General features: G+C 47.4%; 1 protein-coding gene and 1 pseudogene across 1 annotated transcript in view; both read right to left on the reverse strand.

Annotated features, from left to right (window-relative positions):
* The window catches only part of RCAN1 (regulator of calcineurin 1), a 95,701-nt gene that overhangs the window by 66,368 nt on the left and 8,050 nt on the right, over nucleotides 1–21,283 (reverse strand). The window lies entirely within an intron of this gene.
* Nucleotides 11,782–12,271, reverse strand: LOC136122910 (large ribosomal subunit protein eL21-like; annotated as a pseudogene).

Raw genomic sequence — 21,283 nt, forward strand, 5'->3', positions numbered from 1 at the left:
TACAGTCCAGCACAGACAGGAAATACGCCATTATGTACCCAGATGTGGCAGTGGAGGGACGGGGAGCCACAAGGGCTCTGAAGACAGCTGTGAGTACATATGGGAGGGGCGGGGTGCGGGACAGTGCGCTAGTTTAGCCGGGGGCTCAAGGAAGATCTCAGAGGATGTTACACCTGGGCAGAGACCTAGAAGACAGGAAGTATACCATGTGTGCAGATTGGGAAGAACATTCCAGGATTCCAGGCCTCTGGGGCAGGGACCACACTTGGCGCGTTGGAGAAATAACGCGCCAGTGTGGTGGGTGCATGACGGAAGCAGAGACCAGGAGGAGAGGCAGACAGGGGCCAGTTCATGGACAACTTTATAGGCCCAGGAAAGCATTCTGGAGTTTGCACTAAATGTGCTGGGATGCAGCTGGGGAATTCTGAGCAAGGGCGTGACCGGATTTGATTTCTGTTTTAAAAACACCACTGGCGGGGGTTTCCCTGGTAGCGCAGTGGTTGAGAGTCCGCCTGCCGATGCAGGGGACGCGGGTTCGTGCCCCGGTCCGGGAAGATCCCACATGCCGCGGAGCGGCTGGGCCCGTGAGCCATGGCCGCTGAGCCTGCGCGTCCGGAGCCTGTGCTCCGCGGCGGGAGAGGCCACGATGGTGAGAGGCCCGTGTACCGCAAAAAACAAAAACGAAAACAAAAAACACCACTGGCTGCTACGTGGAGAGCCAGAGTTCCAGCAGGGGCAAGGGTGGAGGACAGGATTAGGAGGCCATTGCAATAATCCAGGCAATCCATGATGCTGGCTTAGATGGTGGAGAGGGAGGTGGAGTTGAAAAGTAGGTGAACTCAGAACATCTTCTGATGAGACACCCAAAGACCTTGCACCTGGGCTGGATGTGAGGCGTGGGGAAAGCAGCTGAGGATCAAAGGCGGAACACCTATTGCTTGTTTTAGGAATAACAGTGCTAATAAATTCCTGCAGATACTTTTTTTTTCTCCAGCTTTATTGAGGTCTGATTGACAATAAAAATTGTATATATTTACGGTGTACAACGTGATGAACTGATACACACATACAGTGTGATATGATTAAGCTACTTAACACATCCATCACTTCACAGAGTTACCCCCTTTTTTCGCGTGCATGGTGAGATCTACTTTCTTAGCACATTTTCAAGTATACACTACAGGAGTATCAACTACAGTCACTGTGCTGTACACTAGGTCCCCAGAACTTCTACATCTTGTACTGCCATAAGTTATAAGACCAATTTATAACTTATAAGATGTTGACCAACATCTCCCCATTTCCCCCACATCCCCCAAGTCCTGATAACCCCCATTCTACACTCTGTTTCAGCTGGAGAGCTAAGATTACACTAATAGTGTTATGGGCTGAATTGTGACACCCCCCCCCCCAAATTCATATGTTGAAACCCTAACCCCCAGTACCTCAGAGTATGACTATATTTGGAGACAGGGCCTTTAAAGAGGTGATTACGGTAAAATGAGGCCTTTGGGGTGGGCCCTAATCCAATATGACTGGTGTCCTTACAAGAAGAGGAAATTAGGACACAGACACGCACAGGGCAAAGGCACAGCAAGAAGCAGCCGTCTACAAGGCCAAGGAGAAAAGCCTCAGGAGAAACCACGCCTGCCGACACCTTGATCTTGGACTTACAATCTCCAGAGCTGTGAGAAAATAAATGTATGTTGTTTAAGCTGCCCAGTCTGTGGTACTTGGATATGGCAGCCCTGGCAAATTAATACCAAGAGCCTCTATGTTGTTTTGAATATCTGTAGGTTGATAAACTTAACCACACTTTATAGAGATCCCGGGACCAGATCAGCCACTGTAGAGTCCTGAAGGCTGACCATTAAAAAACCAAACTACGTGGGGCTTCCCTGGTGGCGCAGTGGTTGAGAATCTGCCTGCTAATGCAGGGGACATGGGTTCGAGCCCTGGTCTGGGAGGATCCCACATGCCGTGGAGCAACTAGGCCCGTGAGCCACAACTACTGAGCCCGCGCGTCTGGAGCCTGTGCTCCGCAACATGAGAGGCCGTGATGGTGAGAGGCCCACGCACCGCGATGAAGAGTGGCCCCCACTTGCCACAACTAGAGAAAGCCCTCACACAGAAACGAAGACCCAAGACAGCCAAAAATAAATAAATAAATTGATAAATTCCTACCCCCAACATCTTCTTGAAAAAAAAAAGAAAAAACTACACACACACACGCACGCACACACGCACGCACGCAGGCACAGGCACGTGAAGTTAAACAGATTAAGAAGTCTAACCAAGAGCTACCTGTTTATTCCCAACTACCTAAGAACAACTTTTCTTTGAACTTCCTGCTGAAGGGCACAGTGGCTCCGGCTGCTGTACGGACTCCCAAGGACAGGGCTGGCCAGAGACAGCTTACAAGAGCCCTCTGGAATGCCCAGCCCGCTGCCTGCCATCAGGCAACAATTTGCTGAGCTTCACCTTTGCCCGAATTCTAGATGCAGAAAAGTCACACCTATTTCAAGAAATCTCTATTCATATCCCATCCCGGCTCTCAGAGGACATTAAGAACCCGAGGGAAATCAGAAACTCAGTTAGCCCGAAGTATCCAAAATGCCTCTCTCATTCATGATGAATGCAGCAAACAACGTCACAGCAAAATAATGATGAAAAACAAGCCTTCCAACATCAAAAGTACTTCTCTTTCCTAGTGTTTCTACCAAATCTAAGAAAACAGACATTACCATGGTGAAAAAAAAAAATTGGTCTCGGTAAAAATAAAACTTCATAATTATAGTGTGTTCTTCTGAAAAACTCCTCAAATACATCCTTCTGGCAAAAGGTTTTCTTTCACCAACCTCCTCTTCTTTCATCGCTGACTGCAGTGGAAAATTACATTCCCCTACGAAATATAATCCTGTTGATATTAACACCTACTAAGATTTTCATCAAATTGCTAGGTGAGCTGGCATAATTAGGGACAGCGGGGGGGGGGGGGGGGGGGGGGGGGGGGGGGGGAAATTACAAAGCATGCAGAGGGCATCACTCCAAAGGAGGTAAATACTGAGAAGATCCTAAGTTGTTTTTAACTTTGGATCACGTGCTTACAAATTTTAAAAAATGCTCGCAGGCCAGACTTCTTCAAACCACCGCAGAAGCAAGTAACTGCTTGCCTCCTGGGGATAGTCTCTTTGAGAAGAAACCTCTATGTTTCCTAAGTCTGACTTTCACCAGAGGATTCATAAGAGCATCCTGAATGCAGATGACAAAAATTAAATGCACACTACGTACTACTCCCTCCAGCCTCACGTAAATGTGTGACATTAGGTACTAAAGACAAGAAGTATCTGTTATCTGAGGGTCATGCTTGGATGTGCATTTAGTGGATACCAGTTCCGCAAGCTGAAGGGGCAATGGTTTAGTTTTATATAGTTGTTTGAAGACAGCTGTGAGGACAGATGGGACGGGATAGGGGGACGGCGCGGCGCTTTAGCTAGAGATTCAAGGAAGCTCTCTGAGGAACTGACATCTGAGTAAGGCTCTCTATACCGATATCTATAAATATGCAAATTAGCTTCGCTTCTATACGTACACAGGCACATAGATCCACACAGATACGGGCAGACCTCGTTTTATTGCACTTCGAAGATGCTGCGTCTTTTTCACGAATCGAAGGTTTGTGGTAACATTTTCATTATGATTACATTTGTTATGGTATCTGTGATTGGGGATCTTTGATGTAACAGCTATGACTCACTGAAGGCTCAGGTGATGATTAGCATTTTTTAGCAATAAAGTATTTTTTAATTAAGGTATGTACGTCGTTTTTTTAGACACAATGCTAGTGCATACTTAACGGACTACAGTGTAGTGTGAACATTACTTTTATGTGCTCTGGGAAACCAAAAAATCCGTGTGACTTGCTTCATTGCAATCATTTGCTTTCTAGGGGGCTCTGGAACCGGACCCACACTGTGTCTGAGGTCTGCCTGTAGATACACATCTCTCCTCTGAGCTCTGCTTCTCTGGAGAATGCTGACTAATACAGAAGTCCAGCAAACACTTTTCAATACTTACCCACTTTCCCTTTGTTCCCTACTTCCTGCTCACACTGGCTTCTTGGGTGAATGCCCCGCACTCTTTCTGCTGAGGCCTCTCCGCACCAGCCATCCCCCTGCCTGGACCTTACCTGTCTCTTTGCACCCCTCAGACCTCCTCAGAGAAACTTCCGGGCCCCCACGAAATCCCTCCTGTTACTGCTCCTCGCTGCTCCCCATTGGCTTTACTTGCAGCAGTATTTAAAATGTTTAAAAATTATCTGTCTCTGCCATGAAGTGTACATTCCCTGATGGCAAAGGTATGGCTTGGTTTTCCCCTGTGTCTCAGGACATTGCCAGAAGAGTTCAGTAAATATTGGCTGGACGAACAAGTGAATGAATAAATGAATGTCCGATGAGCACGCCTCACAGGATATCAACCTCAGGGCTCTGACCTAAAAGGGGATGAGAACGGAAACCCAAGGAAAAACGTTCTGAATTCCCTTTCTAAATTGCATTCTTCAACTGAGTCTTTTCTCCACATTATCCTGACACACGTTTTTTCAGGTTAACGAACCTCCCCCTCTCAGCAACTGAAGATCCCAGGAAGATCCCACATGCTGCGAAGCATAAGCCCGTGCGCCACAATGACTGAGTCTGTGCTTTAGAGCCCGCAAGCCACAACTACTGAGCCCGCGTGCTGCATCTACTGAAGCCCGCGCGCCTAGTGCCCGTGCTCCGCAACAAGAGAAGCCATCGCAATGAGAAGCCCGCGCACCGCAACGAAGAGTAGCCCCCGCTCGCCGCAACTAGAGAAAGCCCGCGCGCAGCAACGAAGACCCAACGCAACCAAAGATAAATAAGTAAAATAAGTAAGACAAGTGGCATGTCATGTGGGGATAAGTGGCACAAAGGAAAACAAAGCCGTGGGGGGGGGTACAGAAGGTGCAGGGGAAGGGGGTACAGTTGAAATAGGATGGCCAGGGACCTGCTCCCTGAGATGGTGACATTTGAGCTAAGATCCAGAGGGTGAGGAAGCCAGCTATGGCTTTCTGGAAGAAAACTACTCCAGGAGGAGGGAAGGGCAAGCACAAAGGCCTGGGGACACGTGGAGGCAGTGGAGAGGGACTGGCCACTGCAGGGATGCCGCTGGACTCCGGGGACAAGGGAAACCCTGGAGGGTATGAATAAAGCGACGGAAGTTAAAGCTGAGCTTCAAACACAACTACTTTGAGACTGAACAGAGTTTAAGTCATTTAAATGCCACTGAATCCCAATTCGGTTAACTGATCTACCTAAAGGTTCGCGATCCCCACAAGCTGGAGATCCAGCTTGATTGTCAGGCTAATACCCGAAGGGCCATCAGTTTCCAGGAGGTGGCCGGAAGAGCCGTCATCTAACCCGACCCATCCCCTCTCCTCACCTCCAGTACAACACAGCTGGTTACCTAGCAGGCTGCAGCAAGCCCGGGGTTTGAGCTGTAAAAATGCCGTCAAAAGTGGTGAAAAGTGGTGCTCTCCCACCCCCTTGCACCCTGCTAGGCTTTCAGAGCCCACCGTCTGTACCAAATCTTCCTCTCTAGATAGATGAAAAAAAACGACAGGGAGCCAAAAAACCTGAGAAGACAAACCCAATTCACCCAAATATCTGAAGTTTCATTCTGGAGAGAAGGTCTGCTTGGGGCGGAGGGGAAGCGGGGAACGCCCAGCCTCGCAGCGCACTTGGGGGTCAAGAAGAGCCAGGACGCCCCCTGCCGGGCTGGGGCCTACTCCGCAAATAGCCCCGCCTCCCTTATGTCAGCGTGACAGCACCCAAGCACATGGCCACACCCAGCTGGCACTGTCCCTGACTGACTGGCTAAAAACAGATTTGATAAAACCCAAGGATCGGTATTTAGGCTGCTGCCCTGAATACAACATCCGTCAGGTGATTAAAGTTGGGGGTGGGAGAGGGGGAGTCCCGTTTTCCCAGCACCAGGATTAGTTGGCAAGTCAACTCAGTGGGACAGTTTGTTCCCACACACACCCATCAAACCCCAGACCTCCTTTTCTATCCGAGCCACCCTTCTGGGGCCGTCGAGGGGCCTGTCATTGTCCTACACTGGGACCCACAGCCTACAGGAGCACAGACATGTATCAAGGACCACGTTGATTTGTGAGGCCTACAAAAGCACACAGGACCCAGTCGTCTGTTCCTTGTGATTTCTGATTCCAAGAAGAAACATTGCTTGTTTCAGGCCGTCTTGTCCCTGACCAGATTTTCCTATGACTTCTACTCACTCAGTGATTTATAGGAGACGTCACGCTACAATCACAGGAGAACCTCAATGGCCTGACTTAATTTGGAGAGCCGGGAGGACCTGGGAAGGCGACACGGATCATTTTAAGCGCATCTGGAGGCCTGAAGACAGAATCGGGCCCTGAGCTCTAAGCAGTCACAGGGGCTTTGATACACCGAGGGCCCACGAGCCCAGTCACGTGCTAGCGCTGGACAGGATCCCAAACGCATGTTGGCTGGCCTTCTCCCCAAAATGAGCTAAATCTTCCCTCACCTAGATTACAATAAAACTTAACCTGAGCGTATATAGACTAGGACTTCATATGCTGACCTCAATCCTGCTCTAGTTGAAGAAGTTCACCGTGAGATGGTCTTACACGAGAAACCTGATCACAGAGGGAGGCATGAGAGTGAAGTGCCAGTATGTGTAGGTCAAAAATACTCAGATCTTGGCAATTTCGTGTGTTTCGATATAACACTAATTAGCCCTCCCACCCGACAGCCAGGTACTTACAGCGTGCCTATCACTGTTGGACAAGGCACAGCCTATTTTTACCACGTGCAAATCTCAGCCTTGCTGGGCCGATCCCCAGATGTATCATCACAAATGGTAAAATAATTAAACTGTTAGGAATTCGATTTGGCTTGTGACATGGGCTGAGGTCCCAAGCTCACCCTCCCCCCCCCCGAATCACAAGCTTCCTTTTAGGGAAGTTACGAAGGGATGCTAAGTTAGCTAGTATTTCTGCTGTCTCGTCTCTTGGATTTACTGAGAATATGAAGCATTCTCCCGCATGAACCCACTCGGTTTCTCTCTTAGGCAGGGGAGGGGAGCGAGAGGCGGCCTGAATTGGAATAACTGTGTGGGTTTTATAGTCACGGACACAGAGCCTCCCAGAGACTGGGGAACTGGGCCTCAGTGAGTTCTATGATGTGCTAAGGGGCCCTCTGGCTGCAGAGCCAACTGGTACATGCAGAAAAGGTATGCATGGTTTTCAGAACAGGAAATAGGTTCAGGAAATACACATATGGGGAAATGTCTGGAAAACTAAGAAGAAAACTGCTGTGGGCATGGGAAGTTCTGGGCCAGCTTGTTTTCCTGAGTCTTCCCATTGAATACATCTGAGCTGCCCACAGCCATTCCTTTTGACAGACACTTGTGGAAGTTTCCTGCACTTCAGGCCCCAGGTTGGGGTGCAGGGTGAACTAGGCACGGCCCCGCCCTCAAGGAATGGGTGTACAGATCAGAGGACTGGCTTGTGCCCTGGACGACCACTGCCCCAGACAGACATATGCGTCTACAATATATGCAGGGAAAAGACTGCCAGTTTACACCTGGTTTATTTTATTTTTAATTAATTAACTAATTTATTTTATTTTTGCCTGCATTGGGTCTTTGTTGCTGCGTGCGGGCTTTCTCTAGTTGCGGCGAGCGGGGCTACTCTTCCTTGCGGTGCGTGGGCTTCTCATTGCAGTGGCTTCTCTTGTTGCGAAGCACAGGCTCTAGGCAAACGGGCTCAGTAGTTGTGGCTCGCGGGCTCTAGGGCACAGGCTCAGTAGTTGTGGCGCAGGGGCTTAGTTGCTCCGTGGCATGTGGGATCTTCCCGGACCAGGGCTCAAACCCACGTCCCCTGCATTGGCAGGTGGATTCTTAACCACCGAGCCACCAGGGAAGCCCCTACACTTGGTTTTTATTGTGAGGCTGGATGGAGAGCTGGGGGATGAACAAGGTCTACGTTCTCATTCCCTTATTCAGCATTAAGGGCACGTGATTATTTTCAGAGTCGTCGCAGGACAGAAAAGGGACAAAGATGTTATATATCGATTGATGAACTCAGAGGAATTTCTGTCCTGACCCTTCAGCGGGACAGTGGAGCTGCCTAAAATAAACAGTCCAGCAGCTGAAGAGGCAAAGGATATGAGCCGTCCAGAGGAAATAAGCTAGAGGAAACCGAACCAGTCAACACGCATGTGGGAAGGCAGAACAGCAGAAAAAACAAAGAATACGAGAATGTTCCATAGAGAAGGAGCAGAGACGTGCCCCCTTTAGGGGAGCCTGGAGCCCCCTGAAGTCAGTTGGTTGTACTTGACAGGCAACGGGAGGAGGCGGTGAGGCCAAGTCCAGGGGCTGGGATGATAATGCCGAAGAGGCTGCCAGGCACCTGGGGAGGAGCAGGGTTTGGAGTCAGGGCCTCGGGTGTGGCGTCTGAACCCCAGGCAGGCCACAGGCCACGAACTCTCCAGGCCTCCGCGTCTTCATGCAACAAGTGTGTACCTCCCAGGGATGCTGGCTTCAAACAGAGTGAGGGACCAGAGTGGAGAGGCAGTGGGGTGGCGGCGGTTAGCAGTTAAGAACACGGACTCCGGGATAAGACAGGCTGGGTTCAAATCCTGCTGCCACAACTCAGCTGTGCAACAATGAGCAGGTCCCTTTGCCTCAGTTACTCCAGCCATCCAATGGGGACGATAGCAGCATCTCCCTCCCAGGGTTCGTGTGAGGATCGAATCCGTCCACGTTCCTAAGCACATACGACAGCGCCTGGCACAGAACAAACACCATACGCGCGTTTACTTCACTCATGTACATGAGCCCCGTGCCATGGGGACCGGCACGTAGTAGGTGCTGAGGAGATGGTGGGGAAAGTCACCACAGCCATTTCCCTTCTCTGGGTGTGCTGGGAGACAGGGAAAGAGGATCACCAGAGAGGCAGGAAAAATTACCCAGTTTTAAAGAAAGTTCTCCAAGACTCTTCCCTGAGCATGAAAAAAGAAAATGGAGCAACGTCCGCAAGAAGGAATAGAATCCTAGAAATGTTGTGTTCTGATCAAGCCGAGTTTGACCTTTTAGCAAATTACACAACCCACGATTCATCACAAATTCCAGCATCCGGGGGGCCAGGCTCTGCAGGTGGGTGGAAGCCCGGACTGAGAAAGAGAAACACGCGGGCTGTGATCAGGCTCCCGGGAGGTGGGTCCTGTCCACCTGAGGAGCTGACGTCTTCACTGGCAAACAGGTTCAGACGCGCGTGCGCCTTCGCTGGCCACTTCACTGGCATGGCTGCCAACACCAACATGCTACCTGATGAGCCTCGAGCCAGCATCCCGACAGCTCCAACGCGGTCACTGGGGCTGGACAAGCTGCCCCAAGGGGCCTGGGACCCTGCTGTCAGATACACCGGCTGCCACTCTGCCGATCCAGGACATTCGTGTGATGCAGCCAGGAAAAGGGACTCTCTGGGGCCATGGGTATAGCCATCTGCACGCACCCAGGCAGGGCTCCCCAAACCCACCTGCATCGAGAGCTCCGACGGAGGGGCAGAGGGACACCGAGCCTGGAGGTCACCTGCCCTCGGGGCAGGGAGAGCCATCACCTCTCCCGTGTGAAGAATAACCCTCTGTGGAGGTGTGCCCTCTGAACACTCTCCACCTGTGGACTCACGTACTCTTCACCGGAGCCCTGGGCGGGGGGGAGGGGGGGCGTGGTTATGCCCCCCCAACTTCCAGGCAGGCAAGCTGAGGCACAGAGTGGGTGGTGAGTCGCCCAGCCACGTGGAAGGGGCAGCAGAGCTGGGCTGGACCCCAGGCGGTCCAGCACTCTTCACTGCTAAGTGCTGACCAGTGACCTTCAGACGCGAAGGTAGGGTCTTCCTGCTGGCCGGAAAACGTGAAGAGTTCCTTCCAGGGTGGGTCACTCCTGCTTCCCCTCCAGCCAACTAGTGGCTGGGAAGGACAGCTAAGGAGGACACCAGCAGTGACCCTGAGTGACTGACCAGGGACCCCCGAGGAAAAGAAAGGGCTGGCGGGGGCAGGAAGATTCTAAATGCCTCGAGAGCAAGGCTGTGGGTGCTTCGTTACTGAGAGGCCCTCCTTCTCCGCTGCGGCCCCCGTGTGAGGGCCTTCTCAAAGGCTCTCCTTCTTTTATCCTCCTCTCTGACTCCCTAACTTGCTGGACATGAATTGTCTTAAGGTTTAGATTAGTCACAGGGGCGAGAAGAAACACCCCGCTGTCTTGCTGGAAGCGTGGATGCCTGCAATCTTTGAAGAAAAAGACTAGAAAATACATGTGAACTGAAAGGGCACAGAACTAATCTTCCCGAGGATGCTGGAACACGGTGCCTAACGATGCTTTAATCCCACCAGCAGAGAGGCCAGACGCAGAACCTGGACCAACAGCCGTGCGGCTTGGCCTCCCGGGCCCGCCGCACCTGTCCTTCCCGCGAGCGAGCCTTTGCCCTGCAGTGCGAGAAGATGCAGCGGAAAACTCTACATCTGAACCAGCCCGGGGGTCAACCCAGACACGGTGGAGAAGTCAGTGGGGTGAGACACGTTTACTGAAGGTGTATAGGTCCGTACACACCTGGACTTTGGTTGTCATTTAAAGAAGGAACGTGGGAAGAGCCTGAGACAAGAACAAGGAGCCTGGCTTCTTACTTCAGTTTAATCATGAGCTTGCTGTGTGATCTGGGGCCAATCTCAACCTCTCTGGGCACAGAGAGCAGCCACTGCGTAGGTCCTTTCTATGCTCACGTCCTATCCTTTATTGATATGATTGAGGAACTGGTGCTGCCTGATTCTGGAGCTAAGAGTCCCACGTGGCTGTTTCAATTAAATTAAACTTACACAGAATTAAAAACTCAGTTCCTCAGTAGCACTAGCCGCATTTTAAGTGCTCAACAGCTGGTCATGATTTAAATTAATTAAAATGAAATAAAATGTAAAATTCCGCTTCACAATGGAGTACTACTCAGCCATAAAAAAGAATGAAATTTTGCCATTGGCAACAACATGGATGGACCTGGAGGGCATGATGCTAAGTGAAATAAGTCAGACGGAGAAATACTGTATGATATCACTTACATGTGGGACCTAAAAGTTACAACAAATGAGTGGATCTAACAAAAAGGAAACATCGCAGATATAGAGAACAAACTAATGCTTACCAGTGGGGAGAGGGAAAAGGGGCAGGAGCAAGAAAGTGTAGGGGATTAAGAGGTACAAACTATTATGTGTACAATAAATGAGCTACAAGGATATATTGTACAACACGGGGAATACAGCCAATATTTTATAATAACTAACTGGAGTTTAACCTTTAAAAATTGTGAATCATGGGCTTCCCTGGTGGCGCAGTGGTTGAGAGTCCGCCTGCCGATGCAGGGGACACGGGTTCGTGCCCCGGTCCGGGAAGATCCTACATGCCGCGGAGCGGCTGGGCCCGTGAGCCATGGCCGCTGAGCCTGCACGTCCGGAGCCTGTGCTCCACAATGGGAGAGGCCACAACAGTGAGAGGTCCGTGTACCGCAAAAAAAAAAAAAAAAAAATTGTGAATCACTACGTTGTACACCTGTAACGTATAATACTGTACATCAACTATACTTCAATTAAAAAATTGTTCTCGTGTTCTTGAAGTCACTTCTTTTTCTTTGTTTTTTTATAGTCCAGAGGTCTTTTATTTTTTTTACACCTATCATGCCATGAATTCACAGGGAATGGGTTCCAGCAGCTCAGGCTCCTTTCCATGGGTTTCTGTTATACGAAGTACGTTTCTCTGGATGGAACAGGCTGGTGCTTCAGTTGAACCCAAATACCTTTCTCTTGGCTTCCTTCTTTTTCTGATCATCTTCCTTCGCGAGTTTCAGGAAGCTGTCCCGGCTCTTAGAGTGCTTGATACTCTCAATGTGGACATTAATTGTCTTGGCAAGGATCATGTCCTTAACTTGTTTGTTTACGACAATGCCAACAGCATGCCAGGTCACACTGTAGACTCTTCCAGTCTTGCCACGGGAACACTGGGGGCACATTCCACTTTGAACGGTGCCCATTCCCTTGATGTCTACAATATCACCTTTCTTGTAGATTCACATGTATGTGGTGGCCCAAGGAACAGCTCCATGTTTTCTAGGAGGCCTACAGAACCTAAAGCAGGTGCCTCTCCTCTTTCCCTTTGTGTTGGTCATTTTGATGAATTCCTGGAAGATGACGGCTCTGGCCGAAAGGCTGAAGCCACTTCTTTAAAAGGAGGATTGAGTGCTAGGTAAGAGCCTACAAAAGAGCAATGAGAGAGCTGATGTGTCTGTTGTGTGTAACCAGGTCTAGGACAGGAAAGTATTTGTCAAAGATACCGGAAGGAAGGTGAGTTAAAATGCCACAATGCCACGCCAAGGTTAAGGTTAATGGTAGGACACTAGCACGTTTCCCTTAAAAGCTGGGTATAAGACAAGGATGCCATATGCCAACGCTATGATCTACTGTCAAAGTGCCACGTGGATTAGAGAATAAAACAGGTATTGTAAAGAAGATGGCAAAATCGTCACTATTTGCAGACGATATGATTTAATACCTGCAAAATGCAGAAGAATGAATTGTAACATTATTAGCAACAGTAAGAGGCTTTAGTATGGCAGATGGTTACAAAGTTAATATGCAGGAAACAATTTCCTTTATATAAAAGTAAAAGTAAGTACAATGGGAAAGAGAGCTCATATTTTAATACATTTCTTAAGCTTACATAAAAATATTTATACTGAAATATCTAAAACAAACTAAAATATATAGGCGATCTATGTGAAGAATATATGTATATGGAAAGCGTCAATCCTGTACAGGTGGCATAAAAGATTGCTTAAATGAGTAGAACAACATTATAAGAACATAATATTTAAAGATGTCAATTCCCCTGAAGTAACTGTAAACCCGGAGCAATCTCACTCAAAATACCAACAGGTTTGGTTGTTGCATTTTGTTTTCCTTCTCTGTGGGGGGTAGAGGATACTTAGAAATGACAGAATGATTCTTAAAGTTTGCGAAGGAGATAAGGAAAGGAAACAGGCCAGGAAAATAAATTCTGAAAGAGAAAATGGGGGAGAATCAGCTCCATTGTAAATAATACAAAACTGGCTCAGAAATGGACAAAAAGATGAACAGAAGAGCCCTGATTCAAGAACACTTGACCATTTAGCTGGTATGTCAAATCTGTAGGATTTGGAACCTGCAAGTAACATGCAAAAAAGCAAATCAGAAACTGAATTTACTCCTTACACCAAAATATCCAGGGAATTAAAGGCAAACATCACAAATAAAAATGTAAAAGTACTAGAAGAAAACATACGCCTACACATCTTGGCCCAGGAAAGGACTCTCTAGGTATAAGAGCCCGGAACACAGGAAGGCAAAATTTCTACATCAGAACTACAAATAAAAAGGACAAAAATGTCTATGGGGTAAAAACACCACAGTCAAATGGCAAACTGGGGGAAATATCGGTAATATATGCGATTAAGTTACAATTTCCTTAATATACAACAAAACTCTGAAAAATTCACAAATACAGATGAAAACTTACCACAAAAATAGCAAAAGATATAAACAATCAATTTACAGGAAAACAACAACAACAAATGACCAATATGAATAAAAGATGGTCAACCTGAAGCAAATTAAAACAAAGAGATACTATTTTCCACTTATCAAAGATTGTGGCAATGATCCCAAATGATTTATAATCGCCTGTATTGGCAAGAATGTGGGGAAAGGGGAACTGTCATGCCGCGCAGGCGGTAATATAAATTGGTATAAACAGTCAGGATAGCAAATTCACAGTATCTATCAAAATGCAAAACAGCCATACCCTTGACTCAGATATTTCACTTCTAGGAATGTATCTTGCAAGCATTTTTACACAAGTAAACAAAGATATATGCAGAGTGGGCCCTCTGGATCCTTGGGTTCCACACCTGCAGATTCAACTAACAATGGATCAAAAACATTTGGAAGAAAAAAATTCCAGAAAGTTCTGAAAAGCAAAACTTGAATTTGCTGTTTTCCAGCAACTATTTACATAGCATTTACAGCTATTTACAGAGCATTTACATTGCATAGGTTATATGCAAATATTATGTCATTTACTATAAGGGACTTGAGCATCTGCAGATTTTGGTATCCACAGGTCATGGAACTGGTCCCCCATGGATACATGGGGAGGCGTGTATAAGGATGCTGCTTGCGACATTGTTTACAATAGGAAAAAAAAAAAACCACAACCTAGAAACAAACTAAATGTCTATCAGTAGGAATTGCTGGTTAAATTATGTTACATTCTTAGAATGAAATGCCAGGCAGTCATCAAAAGAACAGACTCCATTGAGTCTGTTGGAAGATGTCCACAATATTTTAAGAAGGCAAGTAGCAAAAGAGTATATGTAATATGATATTTATAAATGTATACACATGGCATATATAGAATATGTGTGAAAGAGTACACATAAAACTTAGAGGTTATTTCTAAGAAACAGGTTGAGAGAAAAGGATGAGGAATTTTTAGTTAACACTTTAACAATCAAATATAAATTTTACAATGAATTACTCTTCAAAGCACACAGCAATCTAGACAAATGTAATAACCTATAGTTGGTACTCAGCAAATAATACTCATTATGAGTTGTGATCTTCAGAAAGTTTTCCCCAGTGACATAATATACCCATACCCCAGCACAGTGTAGACGTAATACAGTGGTGGGTAACGTCTTGCTAAAGTCAGCATGTCATGGCTCTATTCTCTGGCTAGAAGGCTGGATAAGGGCTGAGTTATCCTGGACCAAAAGCACAGAGAAATGGCTCCAAGAACGATGAGCCCAGATCACACCATGCTAAAGCCCCTTGATCTAATCTTCAGTCCTCACTGGTGCCACCCTATGATGTAACCATCTGGAATGTCTGACCTGGGGATAGACTGTGAGTGCCATGCTGCTTTGGGGATAAGACTCGAGTTTTTAAAGATTGGTTCATTTAATTAAAAGCACAGCAGGCCGCTGAGCACTAAGCAGACAGCGTGTGTTTCATTCAGGAAGGTCACCTCTCCTGGTACAACGTAGTGGAAAACAGGGCAGCATTCAGAGATAAGAAGATCACAGGTTGATTTTGCCCTCTTAGGATGAGATTTGGCAAAGAATGACCAGCCTCCTTCTATCAAGGGTGCTAGAGGCTGGCTGGTAGATGGGATTTAGCAGATGACAATGAATTTCTGAAAAGATCTGTGTATTCCCTAAAAGTCATTCTAAGAACAACAAGAGAGAATGGAAAGAGGGAAAGCAAAGAGAGAGAGAATAGGGAGGCAGGGAGGGGAAAACCTCACCAGCAAACATGACATTTATTTCTCAATTATAGATTTTTTTTAAAAAATCGTGCTTGGGAAGCCTAGGATTTCTTACCACCATAAATAATGATTTTATGTTTCAGAGCAACTTTATGTAAAAACCATTATCTTACTGAGTTTTATTTTTTTTAATTTATTTATTTTATTTATTTATTCTTGGCTGCGTTGGGTCTTCATTGCTGTGCGCGGGCTTTCTCTAGTTGTGGCGAGCGGGGGCTACTCTCCGTTGAGGCACGCGGGCTTCTCATTGCGGTGGCTTCTCTTGTTGCGGAGCACGGGCTCTAGGCACACGGGCTCAGTAGTTGTGGCTCGCGGGCTCTAGAGCGCAGGCTCAGTAGTTGCGGCGCAGGGGCTTAGCTGCTCCGCGGCACGTGGGATCTTCCCGGACCAGGGCTCAAACCCGTGTCCCCTGCATTGGCAGGCGGTTCTTAACCACTGTGCCACAGGGAAGCCCGAGATTTATTTTTTAAAGGGTTTAGGTTTTTAATTTGTTTCCAACTTTGTAGCAACGCTCATTCATGTTAAAACATGATTTTCTAAGCATTACAGGTGATAACAAGCCATGCTAGTCTTCCGGTATAATACTGCTCTAAATGCATTCTAAATGTTCAGCAACGTCTCAGCCTGTTAATTTCACACACACGTGTGTGCACACACGCGTGCACACACATACACACACACACACAATCACTGCCATGATTTTAAAGCTGCAGAGCCTTCTAGCCTGAGATAGTTTATGCAACTTCTGGAAGTGCCTAAAACTACTCCTGGGAAAATAAGGCTTAATATTTAATGAATTTAAAAGAGCAAGACTTTTATTTTTATGTTAGCGTTTTACTTCTACTGCTGCACAAATATTTAAGTGCCTACTATGTGGCAGGCACTGTCCTAGGCACAGGACTACAGCAGTAAGCAATACAGATACCGTAGGCCTTGCATTTTCATCATCATTTAAATAAAATTGCTAACAGTTACAAAATACTTACTACAAGCCTGGTATTATCCTTAGCCCTTTATTTATATGTTGTCTTTTCATCTTCACAACCCCATGAGGTAGGTACTTTTATTACCCCATTTTACAAAGAGACTGAAACACAGAGAAGTTAAGTTACTTGCCCAAGGTCACACAGCTAGTTGCTGGCAGAGCTGGGATTTGAATTCAGACTGACTTGGTTCAGGGGTCCACCCTCCTAACTACTGCATCTGACTGCCTTTTTGACATGCACAACTCCAAAGAAAGGTAGGTATTTGTCCACAAAGAAGGTGGGCACTCACAGGTAATATGTGCATATTCTCTTATGCATTTTCACTCTCAGCTAAGCCATAAAAATGAGATAAGTAGCAAGCAAGAAGAAAACCTACAAGTAGGTGATCTTGCCAATGTAGTCCCTGTGCAGAGAAAACAAAGGAGGAAAAGAAAGGAAATGAAATGAACAAAAATTAAATGGCTACTCAATATAAAATCTCTAGTCATATAGTCAATGACATTAAAACGAAGTCCTTGATAAAGACTAAATAAATCATTTCAGGGCATCTCCTGCCTTCAGCTTCTATCACAAACACTGTCCTGCTGTATTGAATTGTCACAGGCATCTTAGTAAGGTGAAGGACCGCCCAGCCCTTGTTTTATGATATAAGATAAAGAATGTGCTCAGAATCTCAGCCATGGCCCAGCTGCTACTGCTTCATTCCAGGCCGCGAACTGAAGCACGGATCTCCATTCTGCCCTCTGCACAGCTACCTCCCACCAAATGCAGGAGGTCATCCCCTCAGCATACAACCTCTCTATCCCCATCCACCTAACCTGTACCACCGTCTCAGGCAGGCTCGTGGTGCTGAGGACCAGGTCATTAACCTGAACATGTTGTAAATAACTGAAATACTCCGAATGTGGAGGTTACAATGTATCTGAAGATCCATTAATGGTATTGCCCAAATATACGTCAAGGAGATAACTGAATAACAGAGCACATTAGGGGCACTTATGAATCACTTCGAAGAAATACACAAATTCAGAACTGATTTTAAAAATGAAGTCCACTCTGGAAATGCTGTGTCAGGGTCAAACAGGTGGTTGAGTTTGAAAGATATATCTTGGACTGGGCTGTTCCGGAAAGAGGGATATAGATACAAACCAACCCTGATGTTGCCAAACGTTTGCAAGGGTCTCCAGGCCAGTTCATGACCTGCTTGTAACCCAGTGAGTTTCGCTGATGAGTGGTCGGTTTTTAGTAGTTTATAGGCTGCTGACCCAGACCTGAGGGTTCTCCATCACCATCCAAGATCTGCAGCTTAGGTGCAAAAGTGGTTATGAGAGCAGAGCTGAGATCTACCCGAATTCCCCCAAATCCTGACTCCAGCCCAGAAGAATACTGTCACTACATGGCTTGGGCAGTAGGCAATTCATCCGAGGACAGGGGTCCACCACGCGGGGCTGACAACCTATGTAGCAGCACAAGCTTTGCCTTTTAAAAGTAATCTCCATAGCAACCTAATAGCTGAAGACAGCTCAGAAAATTCCCCTTATCTCTGAAGTGAAGTGTTTGTTTCATCTGAGTGAGCTCTCTCTTTCTCTTTCTTCCTTTCTCTCTTTCTTTCCCACACCTCTTGGCTTGTGGGATCTTAGTTCCCCGACCAGGGATTGAACCCAGGCCCCCCGGCGGTGGAAGCACTGACTCCTAACCACTGGCCTGCCAGGGAATTCCCTCTTTACATTTCTTTATGCTGATCATTTGAGTCATAGTCCGAGTAAGTCACAAAAACTCAGAGCACGGGGCAGAGAATGTCACAAATGTGTACTAGGCACAGTGAAAGAGGGTCACTCTCTGAGGCGAGCACAGCGTCCCTGTTTCCTGTTCTAACCAAAGGGGGTCCCATTGCCCAGCAGCAGGGAGAGTCCCCTCCCTTGGCTTTCTGCTGGGAGAATGGAAGAGAGGGGGTGTGTCTCCGGTTTAAAGTTCCAGCTACACACTTATCATTATAACAGCTTCTTCTGCAGCACAAGGAGTGACTTCTCCCTCCGAAAACGCACGCTCTGTCTGCGATGCCTGAAATAAAGTCGAAGGCAACCACCAGACTCCATCGCAGAACTTATGTGAGGTGACCGCCCCCTGGTGGCAGGCGCTGGTGTTTGAACACCCCTGGACTAGCTCTCGCACAGCCTCCTCTGTCGTTCCACCAGGAAGGACCATAGGTACCCTGCTCTCCAGCAGCTCCCTAACGGTGGCACAGGAGACAGTTCTGCCCGTTTCAGCTGCCGGGGCTCTAGCTGTCCTCCTCATTGCCTCATGCTCCGGATTCTTTGCACGGGGTGGGAGGTGTGGCAGGCGAGGACATCATTTCCCAGGAAATTAGATGAGCAATGTAACCAGCGGGCCGGGAGAAAATTCTAGTTCTGCCAATATCTAGTGAGCTCCCCTGAGGAAATGTGGCCACTGCTCTGAGATTCCTCCTTGGAGAAATTGAAGGCTTGAGCCTGAGGTCCTCTCTGCCACGGTTCTGTAGTTGCGCCCAGAGTCTGATGAGTTTTGCAAAGGGAGCAGAAGCCTTCCACATCTATAAAACGGGCAAATATAGCATTTATCTTAGAAAGCTGTAAGAAGGATGAAATGAAATGATGTACATAAAATATTTGACAAACAGTATGTGCTAAGTAAACAGGGTGCTTCTCATGAATTGTTTTTCTTAAATTTATTAATTTTTGGCTGTGTTGGGTCTTCGTTGCTGCGCGCGGGCTTTCTCTAGTTGTGGCGAGCGGCGGCTACTCTTCGTTGCGGTGCGTGGGCTTCTCATTGCGGTGGCTTCTCTTGCTGCAGAGCACGGGCTCTAGGCGCACGGGCTTCAGTAGTTGTGGCGCGCGGGCTCAGTAGTTGTGCCTCCCGGGCTCTAGAGCGCAGGCTCAGTAGTTGTGGTGTACGGGCTTAGTTGCCCCACGGCATGTGGGGACCTTCCCCGACCAGGGCTCGAACCCATGTCCCCTGCACTGGAAGGTGGATTCTTAACCACTGCGCCACCAGGGAAGTCCCTGAATTGTTTAATTACTAACTACATATATAATTGATGACCCAAACCTAAGAGTGAAGGAGGGGACTACTAGTAACCTTCCTGGGACAACAGGCATGAACCAGATGGACAAACTGGGACATACTGTCACCGTATCCATAAGAAATAGCTGTTGGGTGATTGGGAAAAGTTCCCAATAATGGAAAAACTTAAAAAAAGTTTCACTCAATTGTTCTGGCTTTGCGAGGTCATATATTTGGCAAACCCTCAAATGGCAACTGGACAGAATCGGCGCTGGCCTCAGTTAGATGGTCTCTGACACAGGTTCCTCTCCGATGGGTGAAATTTCCAAGACCGATTGCAGACACAAGTGTAAGTGACTGAAATTTACCTCCTCTCTCCCACAAACCAGCAGACAAGCCTCCCACCGACCAGTGCAGGACAAGGCATGAGAGTGGGGATGGAGGAAACCAGAATGTCACCCCCCAAATATGCCTCTCTGACATAAAAGGTATTTGAAGCTGAATGCAATTATGAAGCACATATGCGAGAAAGCTCTATCTTGTCCCTCTTTTCTGCTTATAGGTGGGATATAAATGCCCCTTTTAATGGAGATGACTCCAGACTCTTACAGAGGAATCTGCAAACGCACCCATCAGTTTCCTCCCACGGATTTACTTCCCCAGTGTGCTGCCATGTGGAAGCCTGAAACTCCTTTCCTCCCTCCTGCCATTTCTCTATCAATTTATTCTTTGCCGAAGAGGCTACATAAGCCGAGTTCTAAGCCTCCACGTCATGATGAGGGTTCTCCCACCTGACATGTACCGCACGCATTAATGACTTCTGTTTTTCTCTTGTGACCCACCTTTTCGTTAAAGAGCCACAGCTGGAAACCTAGAATGGACAGAGGTAAACTTCCGTCTCCCCTGCAGGTAGGAGGCTGGGAAGCCAGATGGAAGAGAACTAGAGTCACACTAGGAAAGATTCTCTTCTTGAGTCAGTTGCTACTGGGAAAGGTCTGTAGGGGAGCAAGCGCTCCACTGATAGAAGAGCTGGAAGTGACCTCGCTGAGATGATCCGGGCTCAACCCCGGTCACTTCATAGGTGAAGCAACTGAGGTCTGGGTGAATATCTTGCCCAAGGACATGTGGTTTGTTATGGATCTGTTAAGCTCTTTGGTTATATTTACATAACACACACAATTTAAAAAGTGTGTGTCCTCCCTGCTGGCCTGTGAGCCTCACAAAGGGAGAGACAGTGTCTGTCATTCACCAAGGGCCGCGGCCCCCTCACACTGACCTCACCGTGACTGTGGGGTAGGGCTTAGTGTCCTCCTTCTGCAATGGGGGAGACCAAGCCTGGGGAGGTTGACTGACTCACCTGGGGTCCCACAGCTGGCCTTGCAACCAGCACGGTGCTCAGAACACAGGAGGCCCTCAGAAATACTTGTTGAATGAATGAATGAATGAGTGAAGTGCTGGAGCTAGGATTCAAATCCGGGTCTGCCTGACTCCAGCGCCCAGGCACTGCCTTCCGCTTGAATTCGAGAATATCATCAGGGCTGCCACTGATGTACAAAACGCACTCAAATAGATCTGTTAAATATAAATAAATGGCTTAGAGAATAACAGAGTTATAACTCCGATGAACCTCAGTTTCCTGTGGATAAAAGCACTTTCTTCATAGAGATATCCTAGGGTTTAAATAAGGTGTGAAAGATATGAAAAATTCACGTGCATTACTGCATACAAGGTGATTCCAGCACAGGTTCTGTAGTTGGCTAAAACCAGGTTTGAATCATAGGGCCAGCACTTAC

The sequence above is a fragment of the Phocoena phocoena genome, chromosome 4 (genome assembly GCF_963924675.1).
Source record: "Phocoena phocoena chromosome 4, mPhoPho1.1, whole genome shotgun sequence".
Lineage (NCBI taxonomy): Eukaryota > Metazoa > Chordata > Mammalia > Artiodactyla > Phocoenidae > Phocoena > Phocoena phocoena.